Source organism: Panthera tigris, chromosome B3, assembly GCF_018350195.1.
Source record: "Panthera tigris isolate Pti1 chromosome B3, P.tigris_Pti1_mat1.1, whole genome shotgun sequence".
Classification (NCBI taxonomy): domain Eukaryota; kingdom Metazoa; phylum Chordata; class Mammalia; order Carnivora; family Felidae; genus Panthera; species Panthera tigris.
The window spans coordinates 13,832,669-13,853,227 of NC_056665.1; the positions used below are offsets into that span (position 1 = coordinate 13,832,669).

General features: G+C 41.9%; 1 long non-coding RNA gene across 1 annotated transcript; it reads left to right on the forward strand.

Annotated features, from left to right (window-relative positions):
* Positions 1–958: 958 nt before the first annotated feature.
* Positions 959–19,564, forward strand: LOC122239187. The gene is made up of 3 exons (XR_006218140.1): positions 959–1,098; positions 15,352–15,368; positions 19,039–19,564. It is a non-coding gene; the product is annotated as an uncharacterized LOC122239187 (long non-coding RNA).
* Positions 19,565–20,559: the final 995 nt, after the last annotated feature.

Sequence of the window (20,559 nt, forward strand, 5' to 3'; positions counted from 1 at the left end):
GCTGCCACAGAAAGTGATTCCTCTGATGGGCCTGGGCAAGTGAACTGAAAATTCTCTGGGAAGGATTCACCACTCTAAGGTGCCAGTAAGAACGCCGGTGATTCTTGGGAAGAGGTCAGAATGTCAACATGAACAGGCGTTTGGAAGAAGTTGATTCCAACCCTCATGGATTGTGGTTCAAGACTTCAGACGAAGAAGTCACCGTGGATGTGCTAGAAACAGCAAGAGAACCAGAATCAAGAATGGGGCCTGAAAATGAAACAGGATTGATGCAGTTTCATGATAAAATTTTAACATTTTTTTTTTAAATGAAATTTGTTTCTTGCGGACAAGCAAAGAAAGTGGCTTCATGAGATGAAATCTACTCCTCCTGAAGATGCTCTGAAGATTATTGAAATGACAACAAAGGATTTAGAATATCCCGTAAGCTTAACTGATCAATCAGTGGCAGGTTTGGGAGGATTGGCTACAGTTTTGAAAGAAGCCTGCTGCAGAGAGATCGGCTGTGAAACACAGAGGCAATCAATGTGGCGAATGTTATTGTCATCTTTTAAGAAATTGCCAAAGCCGCTCCAGCCTTCAGCAACCACCACCGTGACCAGCCAAGAGCCAACAACGGGGAGGCAAGATCCTTCACCAGCGAGATTATGAGTCACTCAAAGCTTAGATAAGGGGTCGCATTTCTTAGCAATAAAGTATTTTTTAAAAAAAATTTTTTAAGAGAGAGAGACAGAGCACGAGCGGGGGAGGGTCAGAGAGAGAGGGAGACACAGATTCAGAAGCAGGCTCCAGGCTCTGAGCTGTCAGCACAGAGCCCGACGCGGGGCTCGAACTCACAGACGGCGAGATCATGACCTGAGCCAAAGTCGGACGCTTAACCGCCTGAGCCACCCAGGCGCCCCTAAAGTATTTTTAAATTGAGGTACATGCGTTGTTTTGTGTTTTTTTTTTTAGACATAATGCCATTACGTGCTCAACAGACTGTAGTATAAACGCAACTTTCATATGCACTGGGAAACAAAACATTCCTTTGACTGGCTTTACTGCAATATTCACTTCATCGAAGTGGTCTGGAACCCAACCCGCAATATCTCTGAGGTATGCCTGTAGCTGCATAATGGAATGTTACTCGGTCATAAAAAGGAATAAAGGATAAAAGGATATTTGTACAACATAGGTGAACCTTGAAAATACCATGCAATGTGAAAGAAGCCAGATGAAAAAGGTCGCGTATTATGTGATTCCATATAAGTGAAATGTGGCAAATCCATAGTGACAGAAACTACGCTACGGTTGCCCAGGGCGGGGAGCAGGAAGACTTAGGAGTGACTACCAAGTTTTCTAGAGTTTCTTTTAGGGGTGATAAAAATGTTCTGAAATTAGATAGTGGTGATCTATGCACAAATTTTTGAATATACTAAACATGTGAATATACTAAAAACCCCTCTCTGGTGTCCCCTACACTAGGAAACTGGATGATATGCAATTATATGTCAATAGACCTAGTATTTAAAAAAACAAAACAAAACAAAACAAAAAAACATGTGAAGCTGGGGGCACCTGGGTGGCTCAGACGGGTTAAGCCTCTGACTTGTGATTTCTGACTTTGGATTTCAGCTCAGGTCGTGATCTTGTGGTTCATGAGAATGAGCCCTGTGGGGGGCCCAGGGCTGAGCATGAAGCCTGCATCATCTCTCTCTCTCTCTCTCTCTGCCCCTCCCCTTCTCACACTAAACAAACAAACAAACAAACAAACAAACAAACTTTTTTTTTTTTTTTTAATATGCGAAGTGGACTCGTCTCACGTTGGGATGGGGTGTCTGTTTGCACTGTGAGTCCCGATCAAATTAACTTTCAGCAACTTCGTGCCATGGGGTCGGGGCTCCAGACCCCTCGTCTCTAACCACACACGGATCTCACGCTACTTTGCAGTGATTTCAAATGCAGGCACATGAGACAAATGTCGAAGAGAGCCACGCTGCCGCAGTCCTCGTGGTGTGAGAATGTTCCCATCCGAGTTGAAAGTCAAGTCTCTGACCTTCTGGGGAGGTGGTATTTAAGAGCAATGATGAGTCCGGGATAGGAGACGAGGGTAATTGTTAGGGTGCCGTGGAAATGATCCGTGTCTGAAGCCCCAGGCTTGCATAGACCACTGATAAAATTCCTGCTGCCAGGGTAAAACAAAGCCGGGGGTCCAAGCTCTTCTCTCACGTGCTACAAAGTCTGCATCTCGGGCTGTGCATCATCAGAAAGCTGCTAAGATTCGTCAGGAAGCGGTACCTATGAAAATCCCGTTCTTACCATCTGATGGCCATCGTCCTCCAATGTTTTTGATGTTAGAATTGCTGTCTCAATCGCTATTAGCACAGCGAGAGATACGGAGTCCTGTCTCTAAGTTTGTCTTTTTCATGTTGAAACTCGATCCCCGTAGTAAGCCTCTATCCTGACTGGCTTACGAGATAAAATTAATATATCTTTATCAAGATCATTGGAAGTCAGGTTCACTAAAATGTCCTTGGGTGAAAGTCCTCAATCTTTGGGGGTATGGAAGAGCGGTTTCTTGGTATCTTACATCACCGACAGTAGGAGGCACAGACGGTGAGAAAATATCACTAATCCAGATGGTGTATGAAGTTGTGCTTCAATACGATGCATGAGGGAGGAACAGACGTCATTCTTGTTTATCATCAGGGCTTCACCCTACTGTCCTGTCTGCCCCATCATACGGTAGTTCCTGCTGAATAAAGCACATGGCAGAGCACCTGTGGGCAGAGTACCCTGGACAACTCGGACCAGTCTTTTCTCTTTTGTTCTGAAATGAACAAAGACAACATCTATATGACTTCCAGCCACCGCTTGGGATCTCAGGAGGGAAGCCAATGTTACTTCACCGATATCATTCTCTACCGGCCAAAAGCAGAAGAGCTTGACATTTTGGTTGTCCTGTACCTCGTGTCTCTGGGCAAGTGCATAACTTCAGTCACGCTCTTTGAAATATAGGAAACAGTTCCTGGATGCTTCTTGTTTCCTTCTCAAACCTTTAGGGATTGGAGCATGGTAGGTCAGGAATTGCTGGTGAGGTGGAAAGAATAAAAAGCCCTCCATTCTATTCCCAACCATTAGCAAAAATTTCTAGCTTGATAATGATGTAAAGCATGGGAAAGTCATTCTAAACTTATGACCCATACCCCAGTATACAATGCAATCATGAGTAGGGCAGGGTTTAGAACGTCAATCTTGCTTTTTGAAAGTAAAATTGGAATGCATAGAATCATGAAAGCTTGGATGAATTTTTTTTGGATGAATTAGTTTAGATGATGGTCCCCAAAAGGTATGTCCTAATTCTGGGGACCTGTGAATGTCATCTTATTTGGAAAAAGGGTATGTTCAGATGCAATTAAGTTAAGGACCTAGAGATGAACTCATTCTGGATTATCTAGGCAGGCCCTACATCCAGTGACAAGAGTCCTAATAAGAGACCCACCAAGGATTCAGAGAGAAAATGAGAAGACTGTATGAATGGAAATGGAAAGCAAAATGGAAGCAAAGACTAGGGTTTTTCAGCCCCAAGCCAAGGAACACCTGGTGCCATTTAAAGCCTGAAGAGACAAGGAAAGAATCTCCCCTAGAACCTTCAATAGGAGGACAGCTCAGCCAACACCGGGAATGGGGATTTTTTGACTCCAGAATATCGAGATATATATTTCTGTTGTTTTAAGCCATCATTTTTGTGGTAATGTGTGCCCTTAGCCACAGGAAACTAATATACTTGCTTCAACACCTAATAAATGTCTCTTTTACACATAGGTTCTTTCTAATTCTATGGTAATGGCATCAATACTTAGATAACTGTATCATCTGGCATCCCAGGATGACATCTTTTCAAGATCTCCTGCAAAGGGGCTTAGTGTATCACCTCCACATCCTGGTTTAGATATGTTTCTTTTCACAAGTCTGTGTGGGTCCAGTTACCACTTACTGAGAATCTTTAAAGCAAAAGTAATAACCTTAACCATCCCTCACTTAAACAAGAGGGTATTGCTTTTTTTTTTTTTAATGTTTATTTATTTTTGAGACAGAGAGAGCCAGAGTATGAACGGGGGAGGGTCAGAGAGAGAGGGAGACACAGAATCTGAAACAGGCTCCAGGCTCTGAGCTGTCAGCACAGAGCCCGATGCGGGGCTCGAACTCACGGACCGTGAGCTCATGACCTGAGCTGAAGTCGGACGCTTAACCGACTGAGCCACCCAGGCGCCCCGAGGGTATTGCTTTTAATCCTGATACTTAAGGCAACGATAGCACTGTGTTGTACCAATATTTAAGTTCTTACTGTTAGGCTTTGGACCAGTAACATAATCTTCCTGTGCCTCTGTTTACTCATCTGTAAAATGGGGATATTAAGAGGGACATAATTGGTATTTACAGTGTAAACTTCATGCCGAGTTCCCTAGCACAGTTCTCAAAAATGAAAGCCTTCATTCTCAATATCATGACCACACCATGAATTAATTAAAAGAAAAAAAAAATTGAAACAAATTCATTTTGACTTGAATTCTCTTGGGTCCTCTCTCAGCCAGTATAAAATGGTTCCACCTAGATTTAAAGAGTCAAAAGTAGATTAATGTTACAAATGTTACCCCATTACAAAACCAAATATAGTAAAACCTTGGTTCACAAGCATAATTCGTTCTAGAAACATGCTTGTAATCCAAAGCACTTGTATATCAAAGTGAATTTCGAGAACCCATGGCTCAATTGCGATCATGTGATGTTCGGCATCACGTAGTACTTGTATTACAAGATGTCGCTCATTTATCCAGTTAGACTTTACTTAAAATGTTTGCTCATCTCGCAGAACGCTCGCAGAACAAGTTACTTGCAATTCAAGGTTTTACTGTATAAGCAACCCCTACCATCAATTTCACCGCTCCCTAATAATTACCTCTGGTTCTAATCTGGCCACCACTTCTCAGATTTAAGATACAATTTTGGTCATGTTTACCCCACCCCACCTCAAAACCTTCCATGTTTCTCCCTGCCTATAGCAAGAAGTACAAGCCATGGAATATGCCAAGTCATTACATCTTTGTCTGTTCTACTGGGAATTTGTGTGCTTTTCTTCTTTCTGGTGAATCTTGCTTATGTTTGGTCGTTTGTTTGTTTGTTTGTTTTGTTAGTTTGTTTGGTTTAGTTTGCTTTTTTTTTGTAATTAACACTCCAGTATCTACTCTTTCTTTATTTTTATTTTATTTATTTATTTTTTAAGTTTATTTATTTTGAGAGACACAGAGAGCGAGTGAGGGAGGGGCAGAGAGAAAGGGAGAGAGAAAATCTCCAGCAGGCTCCGCCCTGTCAGCACGGAGCCCGATGCGACGTTTGAACTCACAAACCGTGAGATCGTGATCTGAGTCGAAACCAAGCCGGAGGCTTAACCGACTGAGCCACTCAGGCGCCCCTCTTTGTTTTTAAATGGACTAAATTGTTAGAACAGTTTTATATTTACAGACAAATTTGGCAGATAGTACAGAGTGTTTCAATATATCCCAAACCCAATCTCCTCTATCACTAAGATCTCACAAAAATTAGTATACATTTGTCACTATTAATGAACTAATATTGGTACCTTATTACTAACTAAAGTTCACACTTTATGCAGATTTCCTTAGTTTTTACATAATGTCCCTTTCCTCTCCTGGGCTCCCACTCACGACACCACATGGCACTTAGTTGTTATGCCTTCCTAGGCTTCTCTTCAGAGTGACAATTTCTCAGGCTGTTCTTGGTTTTGATGACCTTGACATTTTGAGGAGTAATGGTCAGATATTTTAGAGGGCTAACCTATGTTGGAATTTATGATTTTTCCACGATAAGACCCAGGTTCTGAGCTACTGGGAGGGAAAACAGAGACAAAACACTATTTTCATAGTGTTTTATTGCAGAATGTGCATTAGTGACATGATTCATGGCTCTTGATGTTAACCTTGATCACCTGGACGAATAGTGCTTGTCAGGTGTCTCCACTATATTCCCACTTCCTTTTTTACATTTTTTAAATTATTTTTTTAATGTTTTATTTATTTTTTGAGAAAGAGAGAGAGAGAGAGCAAGCACCAGTGGGGGAGGGGCAGACAGAGAGGGAGACACAGAATCTGAAGGAGGCTCCAGGCTCTGAGCTGTCAGCACAGACCCCAAAGAGGGGCTTGAACTCATGAACCACAGGATCATGACCTGAGCTGAAGTTAGATGCTTAATGACTTCACCCAGTCGTTAAGCCACCCAGGTGTCCATGAATTGATGTGTTTTTTTTTTAAAAAAAAAGTACATTTTCTGCTCAAATTCAGTAAACATTTACACATTGAACACATCTGGTTTATGTAGTGCCATATGAGAAGGTCAGAAACAAAATAGATTAAACTTTTTTTTTAATCTGTATTTATTTTTGAGAGACAGAGTGTGAGCAGGGGAGGAGCTGAGGGGAGGGAGACACAGCATCAGAAGCAGGATCCAGGCCCTGAGCCGTCAGCACAGAGCCCAACACGGGGCCCGAACTCACGAACCGTGAGATCGTGACCTGAGCCAAAGCCAGACGCTCAACTGACTGAGCCACCCAGGCGCCCCCGAAACAAAATAAATTTAAAATGCAGAACTTAAAAAGCAGAGGTTCCAAAAATTATGCAGCCCTCGGGGCAAAATCTTCGTGCGGCTTGTTTTTGCAAAGAAAGTTTTATAGGAACTCAGCCAGGCCCATTCACTTACATCTCGTCGATGGCTGCTTCTGTCCTGGAGCTTGTATAACCTACGACGTTGAAAATATTTACTAGCTGGCCCTTTACACAAGAAGTTCGCGGACTTCTGTTCTAAAGCCTTTCCTTGATCGTGAAGCGTCACATATGCCAGGCACAGACAGTCCCCCACTTACGACAACTTAGGATTTTGAGTTTGACTCTACGATGGGGTGAAAGCAATACGCATTCAGTTAGAAACGGTACTTGAAATCTTGAACTTGGAGCTTTGCCTGAGTGAGCACTAGGCAGCGGGATCCTCCCTTGTGATGCCTCACCGTGGCAAAGACCCACAGCACCCAGGTAGCCGTGCTGTTATGGGGATAAGCAACCGCTACACTCACCACCCTCCTGTACCCATGGAGTTCTTTTGTTTTTTTCACTTTCAGCACAGCATTCAATACATCACGAGATATCGAACACTTTATTAGAAATAGGCTTTGCGGTAGACGATTATGCCCGACTGTAGGCTAATGTCAGGGTCCTAAGCGCGGTTAAGGTAGACCAGTCTAAATTATGATGCTCAGTTGGTTAGGTATACTAAGTGCATTTTCAACCTGCACCGATATTTTCAGCTTGCAATGGGAATATTGGGTTGGAACCGCATAGTAAGTCGAGGCAGATCCGTACTTACAAAAATAAAAAAGATTTAACTCCAAATGGGAGAGCTGATATAAGGGCTTCCTATATTTTTGTCAGAAGTCTTTGGTTTACCTGTAAATCCGGAGGAAGAACTGATTGCTATAATCAGGAGTCAATAAACACATATTTATGAAAGACATATTATGGGCCAGCACAGTGTTGAGAGCAAGGAATTTATTGATGAACAAGACAGACCTCTGCCACAAAAGAGTATAAACTTTAACGGGAAAGGGCTGCCCTACCCAGTATGGTAACCACTAGCCAAATGTGTCTGGTGTGCACTTGAAATCTGACTACTGTGAGTTGAGATGTACTGAAATTATAAAAGAGCCAAGAGATTTCTAAAGACTCGGTATGAAAAAAAAAAAAAAAAGAAGTGAATTATATCATTAAAGAAATTTTAATGTTAACCACATGTTTATTTTATTTTACAGGATCATGTGATCACATAAGAAAGTATATCATTAAAATAACTTTTATCCTCATGTGTCTCTCTCTCTCTCTCTCTCTCCCCCTCTCTTGACTTTTCAAAAGTGGCTACTAGAAAATTCGAAATTATAAAATGTGTCTCATATTATATTTCTATTGGACTGTGTGCTTCTAAACTTTAGAATTGTTCTGCCAGGGGCATCTCGGTGCTTCAGTTGGGTGAGCAACCGACCTCTTGATTTCAGCTCCGGTCATGATCCAAGATTCATGGGATCGAGCCCTGGGCTCGGGCTCCATGCTGAGCATGGACCCTGCTTGAGATTCTTTTTCTCTCCCTCTGCCTCTCCCCGCCGCCGCCCCACTTGTGCCCAATCTCCCAAATAAATTTAAAAAATAAAAACAAAAAAATGAAATTCTGCCGATGCGGTAGCCGTTAATGTTGCCATTTAAATTACAATTAATTAAAATGAAATCTACGGTAATTATAAATTCAGCTCCTCAGTCACACAAGCCACGTCTCAAGTACTCACCGGCCACATGTGACTGGTGACTACCACCTTGGTCAGCACAGATGCAAAACATGTCTATCTTTGTAGCAAGTTCTAACTGAGAAGGCTGTCCTAGAAAAATATGAGAAGGTTGCCTGATTTGTTTTATTGATAATGACAAGCATTCTGTTAAGAAAGTAAAGAACTAAACATAAAATGGGAAACTGTCATCAGGCAAATGTATCTGTGGTTTTAGAGGTGAATTCCCTTCAAGGGCAGGTCTTCACACAGGCACATTGGTTTGCTTGCAGGGGGACAAAAAACAAACAAACAAACAAAAACACAACACCTTGGACAGCCAATAGATGAATACTTAGGAAGAAAGGGAAGTAACCTCAGAACAAGAAAACGAGGACAAAATACTGCTGCACATTTAGCTCTAATGTACTGTAGGGAAAAGTATGACATCGGAACTATTTTTTAAAAAAATATGCATTTTGGAGTATTTTGACTAGAGGACCTATGTAACTGTATTGTGCATTAAATGGATGAAACATCTTTCCCTGGATACGGAGAAAAGTCATTCTAATGGCGAGAAGCTGTATTTCTTTACGACCGCTGTTAGTTTCAGTGGCAGATGTAATATCAAGCCGATGGCCTCACAAAATACGCCAGAATTAGAGCATCCCTTGGTGTAGAAAGAAGGGAAATACACACACTAAAGGCATGAAACTAACAGCACTAAGGAGAACTATATCTGGGCCCCAGAGCTTGCTCCCTGGTGACAAGATTATGAGTTTTGGAGCTTTAGAGAATTGAGTGTGAATCTTATCTCAATGACTCACTGGGACTGGTATAAAGATATCAGCCCTGACCAAGCTCTTACTATACGCCGGGCACTTTAGATGTATTCCCTCACTGAATCCTCCCCAAACCCTACAAAACATGTTCTATCAGAACCCCATTTTGTGGAAGAACAAAATGAGGCTTTGCAAGATTAAAGGTCCTATTCTTTTTTTTTTTTAAGTTTATTTATTTATTTGGAGAAAGAGAGAGAGATTGCAAGTGAGGAAGTGTTGCGTGGGGGGGGGGGTGGGGAGAAGGAGAGAGAGAGAGGAAGAGAGAGAATCTCAAGAAGGTTCCACATGAGCTGTGTGGAGCCCAAGGCAGGGCTCAAACTCACAAACTGTGAGATCACGACCTGAGCTAAAATCAAGAGTCGGACCCTTAATGGACTGAGCCACGCTGCCACTCCTAAAGGTTCTGCTCTAATGAATGGCATGGGCAGGCTTTGACAAAATACTCAAGATTTTCCTCCTCCCCATGACATTTTACCCTGGCATTTATGTCTCTTGCACAACCTTAGACTCATTTTCTTCATTCAGAAAATAAGAATAATCCTATTTACCTTGGAGTCAGTATTCAACCAGAAATCCAAGCATTTAATTGGTGTAGTCATATGGTGTAAATGTTAGCGATGTCTTGCATTCATTGGAATAAGACAAAGTTGTTGAAATTCTTGAAAAACCAAAGTATCTTTGGAAACAGACTGATACATTTTTTTCTTGCTCATGACAGACCTAGGTGAGCGTTTCGGCTGAGAGCAGGCTGCTCCCCGTGGTCATTCATGGACCCCTTCCTCAAAATCTGTGTGGTTCCACCCTGCCTGGCTTTCAACTTGTTGGAAAGAAAAGTGGGGAGAAGTCACATCCTCAATCATGAGGCTTACACCTGAAGACACACACATGTGTATTCACACTTCACTGGGGAGAGCGTACCTTTTGACTCTCACCTCTGAGAGGGTGGTTGGAAAATGCGGTCTTGCCATGTGCCCCATATCGATTCAACTACTAGGGAAGGAAGAGTAGATTGTGGTGGCTACCTTGTGGACTGTATATTTGTATCTCCTCAGAATTCGTATATTGAAACCATAGCCCTAACGTGATAGCCCTGGGAGGTGGGATCTTAAGGAGGTATTTAGTCATGAAGTTGGAGCTTCCATATTGGGATTAGTATCCTTGCGGAAGAGAAAGAGAGCTCATCCTTCCTCTTTGCTCCCTGCCATGTGAAGATAGGATGTGAAGATGGCCATTTGCTAACCAGGAAGTTGGCCCTCACCAGCACATTGATATCAGACTTCCAGCCACCAGAACTGAGAGAAATAAACGTTTGTGGTTTAATCCACCCAGTTGATGGCAATGTGTTACAGCGACCCGAATGGAACAAGACAGGACCCAAATTCAATCGTCAGCAAGCCACCCTCTCTCTTCAGTGTGCTTTGGTTGCTTCCTTTTGGGTTCCACTCTCCACTCGTCTCTGCTCCTATCCCTCCTGGTTTCCAGACCTGCCATTTTGGACAGGAGTCCCTGTGAGATCTCCTCGAACCTATTTCCTTTACCCCACTCTAGATAAATAACCCACTGGCTTCCTAACACCTATGAAACACTCTGGCACACCTTCTTATACCCCTTCCCCACTCTTCCTTGGCAATGGACTTTTCTGGATCCATAAGTGCCTCCCACTGTTAATTCCGCATCCCCGGGAATAACCAGACTTAGAGCCTGCCAATACCACTTCCAACTTTTGGTGATGTTGGCCAAGTAACTTCCTTTCTGAGCTGAATTTTCTGCCTCTATATAAGTGGAATAAGGTTTTTGTCTCAGGGGAGTTTTACATGGGAAAATTGAGATGACGAACGAGAAAGTGTTTTGCAACTCGTAACACACAACACACTGTGACAGTGTGTTTTGAAATTACCATGAAGTACCAGATAAAATAATTATTTGTGATTTTTTTCTGGGTAGTAAGGTAGATTCTAATTTTCCCAGTTATAAAATATTTTATGGAAAGAATACATTGTCAATAGGTCAAATAAAGTGCCTTTGTGTTTAGCGTATCTTTTTAGTGGGGGATATAAATATACTAGTGTATTTCTAAATCAAATAACATGAATACTTCTAAGTTTTTCTCCGTATACTGGTAGCTTGCTTTCCAAAGTACTGATACAAGTTAATAGCAACTTAAACCAATGAGTAAGGGTTCTAAATTTCACTTCTCTGTTACTTGGGTGGAAGTGATCATTAATTTTTCATATACTTCTTTTCACTTAATATGTATAAAATGGTCCAATATTACAATGCTTTGCATCCGCTTGACAATTTTTCAGCACATTTCCTTATTATTTTTTTTCCTTTGAATTTCTTCATATCATTCTTACTTGCTTTTTATATACCTCCATTTTTGTTTGTTTCTTAAACATCTCGAAAAATAAGATCCCTAAATCTGGCAAATTAGGATCAGGCCACATGGTCTGATTTCTCTCGAGTGGAGGAAAGAGGATGCCAAGGGAGAACTGGAACCCCAGTATCCTTGCCTCCAGCAGACGTGGGTTTCCTTACTGATTGCCCAGGGCCGTATTCCCCTCAGCAAGTCTCTTTACAGGATAGTCACTGCTTCCTCTTCATGGAATTGTGCACAGCTCCTACAAGTTGTATGAAAACCACTGACTGTTGGTAGATTTGCACAGTGGGTAGTTTTTATAAATGCTTCTCTTAAAAAAGCAATGTCCCAGGGAAATCCCTGGGAGGCATGTACAGCAAAGCCTCGCTAGCAGCTGCCAGAATATGCTGGAGGTTCCCAGGGTTTGAATCTATCGCTCCCAGGGATTGATTCAATTTCTGTTCTGTCAGCAAGCTTAACCGCAGGCTGTGGTGTTGTGCTCCGTGATTTCATAAACAAAAGGGATATGGCAAGAACAGAAGGCAGGATCCCAGAGAAAACGTGAGCCAGTGCAACCTCATGCAAATGCAACACATTGCTTGACCCCAAAATCTGCTGTGTGGGCTTGTAAACAGACAAAAGGAAGCAGGGCTCGAGGCTAATATCTGCACGTTAAAGTGAAAATATTACCGGTCCCAAATATTCAGAGCGGAAGCAAAATGGAGGCAACTGCTCCTGCCGATAAAACAGGAAATTACACGTTTGCCTCGGTTGCCATTGAGTTTTTATTTGCATGCAGACTGAGCGCTGGGCAATAGGGGAGAGCTGGTAGTATGGCGGGCAGAGCCCTTGGTTGGGACTTGAGGCTTGAGGTCACTGCCAGCCCAGCAACTCACCAGCTACGTGGACTCGGTTGGTTCCTCTACTTTCGATCTTCCTTTACCGTAGGAGAACTAAGGTATTGCACCAAGAAGTTTCTGGTGTCCTGTCCAGCCACTCCTTTAGGGACATTTTGGCCAACATCTCCTTTTTTTTTTTTTTTTTTTTTTTTAACATTATATTAGTCTTTTGCTAAATAAGAATTGTAAAGGACCACGAGATGTTCCTGTGTGATCTTGTGGGTGTATCCAAAGCATGGATGCCATAGCTGGACTTGTATTAGATTGAAACCGTTAACAGCAAGGAGCCCTGCCCTCGAGGCTGATAGGTGGGAAAGACACTGCTACAGCACTTCTGAGAATTCATTCAAGATATGAATGAAAGAAGCCTACATACGGGCTTTTAATTTTGTTTTTGCTTCGAACCAGCAAAAGGGCAACAGATTCTAAGAGGAAAACGAGAAACCAGAGGAGCCCATAAGAAGCTCTACACGTTCCAAGAGCACCAGAGGGGATCTAGGAGCTATCGAAACATTTTAAAGAGACGCACAGAAGCCATACCTTCATCTGCAAAATTACAAAAATGCTGACATGACCTGCTTTTGATATGGATGATACAGATTCAGCATGTCTGATCTTTTCTCATCCTGACCTTAAGCTCTAACAGGCCACTTTAGACTTTGGGTTAAGTAAGGAGGACGATTATAAAAGTAGGTTGCTATGTGAAATATGACAAAGATGGGGCGGTTCAGTTGGGTGCCTACCATGGGGAAGGGCAGGAAGAAAGATATATGAAAAGGTGATGTCAGGACAACATGCTATGTTCTCCGATTGCTGTTTACTCCTGCTGGTCACAAAGGACAAGTCTTCTTGCTTGGTGTGGTCCTTCAGCAGAATCACAAAAGGCAACTGAGGAGTTACAAAGAAAGCGGTAAAGAGCTTTGCAGGAACACAAGATCATCTCAATTAAGTGCAGGAGGTGTTATGGACGTTGACGCATTTGGGGAGTTCCAAGCATGAAATCTGAGGAGGAGTTGCTAAGAGATGAACCCAGAAGAGGCAGCAGGGATGCGGTGGAGGGTTTAATGTGCTACGCCAGAAGGCTTAAGCATTTTTGTGTGGACAATGGGGTGCCATTGCAAGGTTTTCGATGAGAGTTTGACAAGGCTGGTTTTATATGGTCCCCATAGGGGGAAGTAGAAAGCATCCTTGTCGTTGAAAAATTTAGAAACAATTCCCCTAAGTATTTAGGCAATTTTCCCCACGTTTTATTATTCCCTAGCACATCACAGTCCACTCCATGCTAACTGCCCAGTATGGCCTGCTCTGTTAAGCTACAGCAGGGTCAGTTAGTCTCGGTGTCTCTGTAAATTTATGGCCCATTTTCTACACTGATCCCAGACTTTCTATTACTGAAGTCGCTAGAATTCCAACTCCCTCTCCTCTTCCTAAAATCTGCCTAAAGTTTCTCTAGGTTCCCAAAGATATCTCACTTTTCATACGATTGGTGTGTTCATTATCTCTTGACTGTGTAACAAGCGATGCTGAAATGTAGCAGTGTAAAACACTCATTGCTTATAATCTCATAATTTCCATGCATCGAGGATCTGGGCATGGTTTACCTCGGTGCCTCTGATTCGGGGCCGCTCACAAGACTGTAATCAAGTTGTTGGCCTAGGTTATACCATCACGAGGCTCAATGGGGAAGAAGCTGCTTCCTCACTCGCTCAAGGGGCTGTTAGCAACTCTCAAGCCTTCGCCGACTCTTGGAGATACCAGCTTCTTGCCATTTGAACCTCTTCAGGAGGCTCCACACAGCATGACGCCTGGATTCTTCCAGAGCAAAGCTCCAAGAGAGAGAACCAGAAGCTTCTTGCCATTTGAACCTCTTCAGGAGGCTCCACACAGCATGACGCCTGGATTCTTCCAGAGCAAAGCTCCAAGAGAGAGAACCAGAAAGAACGAAAAAGACGGAAGTCACGGTGCTGCTTTAACCCAACTCATAAACGAGAGCCCATCATTTTCACTGTATTCTAACTCATAAGAAGAGTAACTAGGTTCAACTTCTACTCAAAGGGAGGGAGTGACACGAGAGCATGAATGGTGGGAGACGGAGACATTGGAAGTCACCCTAGAGTCTTTCAACCGCAGGCGTTACTCAAAAGTTTCTGTTTCCCCAATATTATTGAAAACAGTTACAGTCCCATGCACACATACTGTCTTTCCATGTTGGTATAATTCCTCAATCTCGAATGTCACCACTGAACTCCATTCAAACAATTCCAGCTGTTTTAGTGAAGCTGCTACTCTGCGTGAGGGCTAGATTTTGAGAATATTCACGTTTTCTGCCCTCATCTGTCAAGTGGGGATAATGATTGCTTCCTCACAGGGCAGCAATGATGAGCGAGGGAAGCTATATATCACATGAGAGATAGTGATACGTCGTAAGGTGGGGGGGGGGGGGAGGGATGCTTGTGGATTTCAATGCTCATCTCCCAGTTCAGTGACATTTCTTCTTCTGCGTAGAGCCCCAAGTGTGAGCAAAGTTGAGCACTCTACATGTGCTCAAAACTGGGAATGCCTGATCCAGTCCTCAGATCCTCACTCAGGATTATTGAGCGAGTAAGGCTCTTTGCAAGCAAGGTCTTTCATTGACCAGAGCCTACCTTCCTCTCTGGATCCACATTCTTGACTTTTCAAAGTTCACCTTAGAGTCTCTGTAACTGGAAGACAAGGGCCCATGTAACAGAGAACATAGGCTGGCCTAGAAAAGCCACTTTCACTGCCCTCAACTGTGTTGCTCCGGGAAATTAGTCTCAGACAGTACTGTGTTCAGAAACGCTTTCCTTTAACTCCTGCATTGACATTCTCTCTTGTATTTTTCTTGTGCTTAATACTGGACTCCTCCGTCAGATTGCAGCGTCCTTAAGGTAGGTGGCAAGTTTTACACTTTTTTTGTGCATCTCCCTAACCTCTCGTGGGAATGCGAAATAGATTGCTGGTATTGATTCAATCACATATACTCGGAATTTGCAGTTGAAGTCCAAATAAAGGGACATTTAGTCCCAGGAAGGAAGCTGATCTTACCATCGTCACAAAAGGTCAAACAGCAACTGAGTGTGCCTTTGAATTGCTTCGGTTCTGAGAAACCAGTTTTGGAAGTTCTATCTCGGTGCAGATCACTGATTATTTGGGGCTGAAACCTGTTCCCTTTCCTTGACTGGAATAAACACAGAGAAGAGTGGTGATATGTACAACACTGAACAGGGTCACATTTTCTTCTAGATGACACGACTTACTTTCAGCTACTTGAGCTTGACATTGGTGCCTCCTGTGTATTCATGTCTTTTTCTGGTTAAATACCCCCAGTTCCTCATACAGGAATTAACCAATTCAGCTAAAGATTTTGTCCATAGTCAATGTAAATTCAGTAGAGTTATTTGGAATGGTCTCTTCACCACCAACAGAAATAACAACTAAATTCACTCTACTCTATAGAGGGGGTGCTAGCTCAGCTACAGAGCCACAGGGATCCTGAGGAAGGAAAATCAATAAAGTAATGTTAGAAGCCAAAGTCCTTGCCCTCATCAGGCTTATAAGTAAAGATCCAGACTCTGTTAAACTAAAATAAGAATGCAATAAAATAAAATAAAATAAAATAAAATAAAATAAAATAAATATAAGCTAAATAAAATAAAATAAAATAAAAGTTAAAGAGTAATGAAAAAATTGAAATCCTTTTGCAAAATTCTATAACGTTTTATTTTATTATTTTTTTTAATTTGTTTTTTAACGTTTATTTATTTTTGAGACAGAGAGAGACAGAGCATGAACGGGGGAGGGGCAGAGAGAGGGGAGACACAGAATCAGAAGCAGGGCTCCAGGCTCCGAGCTGTCAGCACAGAGCCCGACGCGGGGCTCGAACTCACAGACTGTGAGATCATGACCTGAGCTGAAGTCGGACGCTCAACCGACTGAGCCACCCAGGCGCCCCTATAATGTTTTATTCAGAATACACTTTGTCTTCCTGGCAATCAGCCTGTTTGTAAAAAAATATTCTACTGTAACCAATGATGTCACTTTCTATTTGTTCGACATATATTTATTGATCCCCTACTATGTGACCGGCCCTGATGTGACTGGAATTGAGAAACCAAGTCACTGCTCTCTCCTGAAAGCCTTTCTAATGGAGTGGATGCATGAAACAAAGATAGGAGTAAGAAAGCTCTGTGAGGGTGTGGTCCTTTCTCAATTCTGTTCTCCCAGGCAGCAGATGATTTCTGAGAAGGAGCAGGGGAGAGAGGAGGGTAGGTTTTATGAGGGACCTAGAAACTTATCAGCTGGGATTGTAGGAGTTGGAAATCTGGTTGAGTTCAGGATGAAACCTCCATCATTTCTGTAGTCGCCTGGGGGCTTTGAGATAGATATCATCAATCCTCACTGTTTGGAAGGCTAGAAAGTTCAGGCTCCCAATGTCCCAAACTGAACAGGAATGTGGTCTTGGGACCTTGGTCATAAAGCTACCTTCTGTCTTGGGACTGGATCATAAGATAGGACAAGAAACAATATTAGAGCCTAGAAGGACTGTACCTTTGCTACAGTTCTCATACCTGCTAAGACAGTGGCTTTACGCTCTGAAAAGGGATCACCAGCTACCTAGGATTTGACACAACCTTTCTGGGTCGTGTCTCTCCTCTCACCCTCTTTTCACCCAAACTGCACTGGTTTTTCCAACTCTTACTTCTTTGTCCCACCCTTTCCCTTTTTTCTAAGTGCTTCCCTTTTCCTGATCAGTTTTTGTTTTGTGTCTTTCTGTAAAAGTCTTCCTTCAAAAAATAAAACCCAGTAGAAATATTTTCTTTAACAAAAGATGAACAATTTAGGATGAGACCCATTTTCCAACCCCATAATTACTTTGTTAGCATCTCCCCGCGCCCCCCCCCACCCTTGATTCATAAGAAACCAAGCAGCATATAAAGCAGGGGAAAAAAATCAATCTAAGTGTAAAATTTAAGTATAAAATAAAGGTCAACGTCGTTTGGCATGTTCTACGTTCTGCTCCATGGTTCTTGGGGCTTTATTATTATTATTATTATTTTTTTGCTCAATCATATCTACTATCTTTCCCGTTTAACATATAATTACCCAGGATTTACATTTCTGAGTTGAGGTTTATCTTGCAACTGACTTCTGAGAATGACTATCTTACCTAGTCTATCGAGCCAGTCCTCATTATAGCAGGCACAGGGGTAATGGTATTTATTTATTTATTTTTTATAAGAGAGAGACAAAAGAGGATTTGCCATTTCTTCACTGAAAATCTGGGTAATTTTTCTTTTTAATATAAAAAAAATTTTTAATGTTTATTTATTTTTGAGACAAAGAGAGAGAGAGCATGAATGGGGGAGGGTCAGAGAGAGAGGGAGACACAGAATCTGAAGCAGGCTCCAGGCTCTGAGCTGTCAGCACGCAGCCTGACGCAGGGCTTGAAATCATGGCCCGTGAGATCATGACCTGAGCTGACATCAGACGCTTAACCGACTGAGCCACCCAGGCGCCCAGAAAATCTGGGTAATTTAAAAGATTTTAAGAAGCTAGTAGCTTTATTTATAGTGTAACTCTTGGAAGGAAAAAAAGAGAGCTGAGGTTGTGAATGTGAATAGCCATTCAAAGATAGAGTCCAATCAAAGGAATAGAAACTAGTAAGATAAGCTCTTTTCGTATAGTTCCAGGACCTGGGCCCTTTATTTCCTTTTATTTTATTTTTTGACTATTTAAAATTTTTAATTTTTTTTTTTTTTTACATTTATTTTTGAGAGAGAGAGAGAGAGAGAGGGAGGGAGGGGCAGAGACAGAGGGAGACACAGAATCCGAAGCAGGCTCCAGGCTCTGAATTGTCAGCACAGAGCCCAATGCAGGGCTTGGGCTCATGAACTGGGAGATCATGACCTGACCCTAAGTTGGACGCTTAACCAACTAGTTCGTTCTTTCTTTCTTTCTTTCTTTCTTTCTTTCTTTCTTTCTTCTTCCTTCTTTCTCAGAGAGAGAGCAGGGGAGAGGGGCAGAGGGAGAGAGAGGGAGAATCTCAAGCAGACTTCACGCTCGGCACAGAGCCTGATGTGGGGCTCGATCCCATAACCCTGGGATCATGACCTGAGTCGAAATCAAGAGTCAGACGCTCAACTAACAGAGCCACACAGGCGCCCCAGGAGGTCTTTTATTCCTCATATTTACTTACTGACGCTTAAAAGAGAGAGACATTTAAAAACTGGAGAAATGAAAGACCCTGACCAATACTTTATATGTTCAAAGTGATTCTAATAATCCTACAACCATTTCCCTCAAATCTGCCCTCTCCCTACATTTAGTAACAGATGTCAGACTATAGAGAGGCTGAAATGGTGTTGAGCCAGAGCAGGGTAAACATCAAAAATTCAGTAGGTAAAAGTTTAAGTAGAATATTTGCCTCCACACTGAGAATTTAGGTTTTTAGGTATGGAGGGCCATTTTAGAGAGGTAGAGAAAATGCGGCAGTGATTAGCAGGTGATTATTAAACATGTTTATTTAAAAAAAAAATAATAAGGCTAATTAAATTACAGATTCGACTGAATCAAGAAACAACAATGAACTGAACCTAAAGAAAGAAGATAAAAGATGAAAGCAGAAATTAATGAAGAAGAAGAGCAGTAAAAATTGGTTATTCTGAAACAGATCTTTTGAAAGATCAGTAAAGCCTGAGAACAGTTTCTTGAAAAGATAATCTGTGAATGAGAAGAACTATGGACAATCTACATGGAAATAAAGAATCATATCTATGCTAGAAACCAATGGACCTTTTATAAGAAAATATTTCAACCCAGGGGTTACAAGTTTGAACATTTTGTTAAACTATTTTCTACAAGGAAATGGGGGTGCACAAATCGATTTGAGAACTGGTGGAACATTTTTTGACCAACAACTCCGGAAGGAATTTTAAAATTGGTCCAAATACAGCATCTAATGTCCATCCAGAGGCATAAACCCTCGTTGATGTTACATGTAAGTCTTTTACACCTCAAAAACCAGATATTTATGCCATTTTCCAGAGATTCGAAAAATAGAGAAAGTTTTACAATTGTCATCATGAGATAGCAGCCAATAGTATGCCCACCCCTAAAACACTGGAGACGTTCCTAGTAATCTGGGGAAGAGAAATTCCAATAATTGCTATTATGTAACACTGTTTTTGAAATGCGAACATGACACGAAAAAATATAGACACATATATATGAAAGAAGGAAACATATTTATTATATTTTTGACAACCGTCTAGCTAGAATATCTAAGACAATGAACCAAAAAAAAAAAAAAAGTCCTACTGGAATTACTAAAATAAATCTGTAAACTGGCTAGTTACAAAGTCAAATCATAAAGTAAACATTTTCCTATTAAGCAACGATACCAGTTAGACTATAACATCAAAAATCTACCATTTCTTATAAAATCAAAACTGTAAAATGCCTGAGAATATTTGTATCAATAAGCCTTCTTAGGATCCATTTAAAAAAATTACAAAAATTGGGTCACCTGGGTGGCTCAGTCGGATGAGTGTCCAACTTCAACTCAGGTCATGATCTCGCAGTTCGTGAGGTCAAGCCCCACGTCGGGCTCTGTGCTGACAGCTCGGAGCCTGCAGCCTGCTTCGGATTCTGTGTCCCGCTCTCCCTCCACCCCACCCCTGCTTGTGCTCTGTCTCTTCCTGTCTTTCAAAAATGAATAAACAACAACAACAACAAAAATTTAATTACGAAAATTTTCCTAAAGAATATTTTAATTATTTGTCAACTGTTTTAATTTTGAGAGAGCACAAGTGGGGAAGAGGCTGATAGAAGGGGACCGGGGATCTGAAGTGGGCTTTGCTCTGACAGGCTGACAGCAGTGAGCCTGATGTGGGGCTCGAACTCACAAACCACGGTATCATGACCCGAGCCGAAGTTGGATGACCTGGAGAATATATTGAAAGACTCCAATTAAAATCCCAGAAAGATTTATTTGAAGATTGGGTATTTGACAAAATATTCTAAATTTCATCTGAAATACTTTGTTAGAATAGCCAGGATTTGTATTTGTCTTTTTTTTTC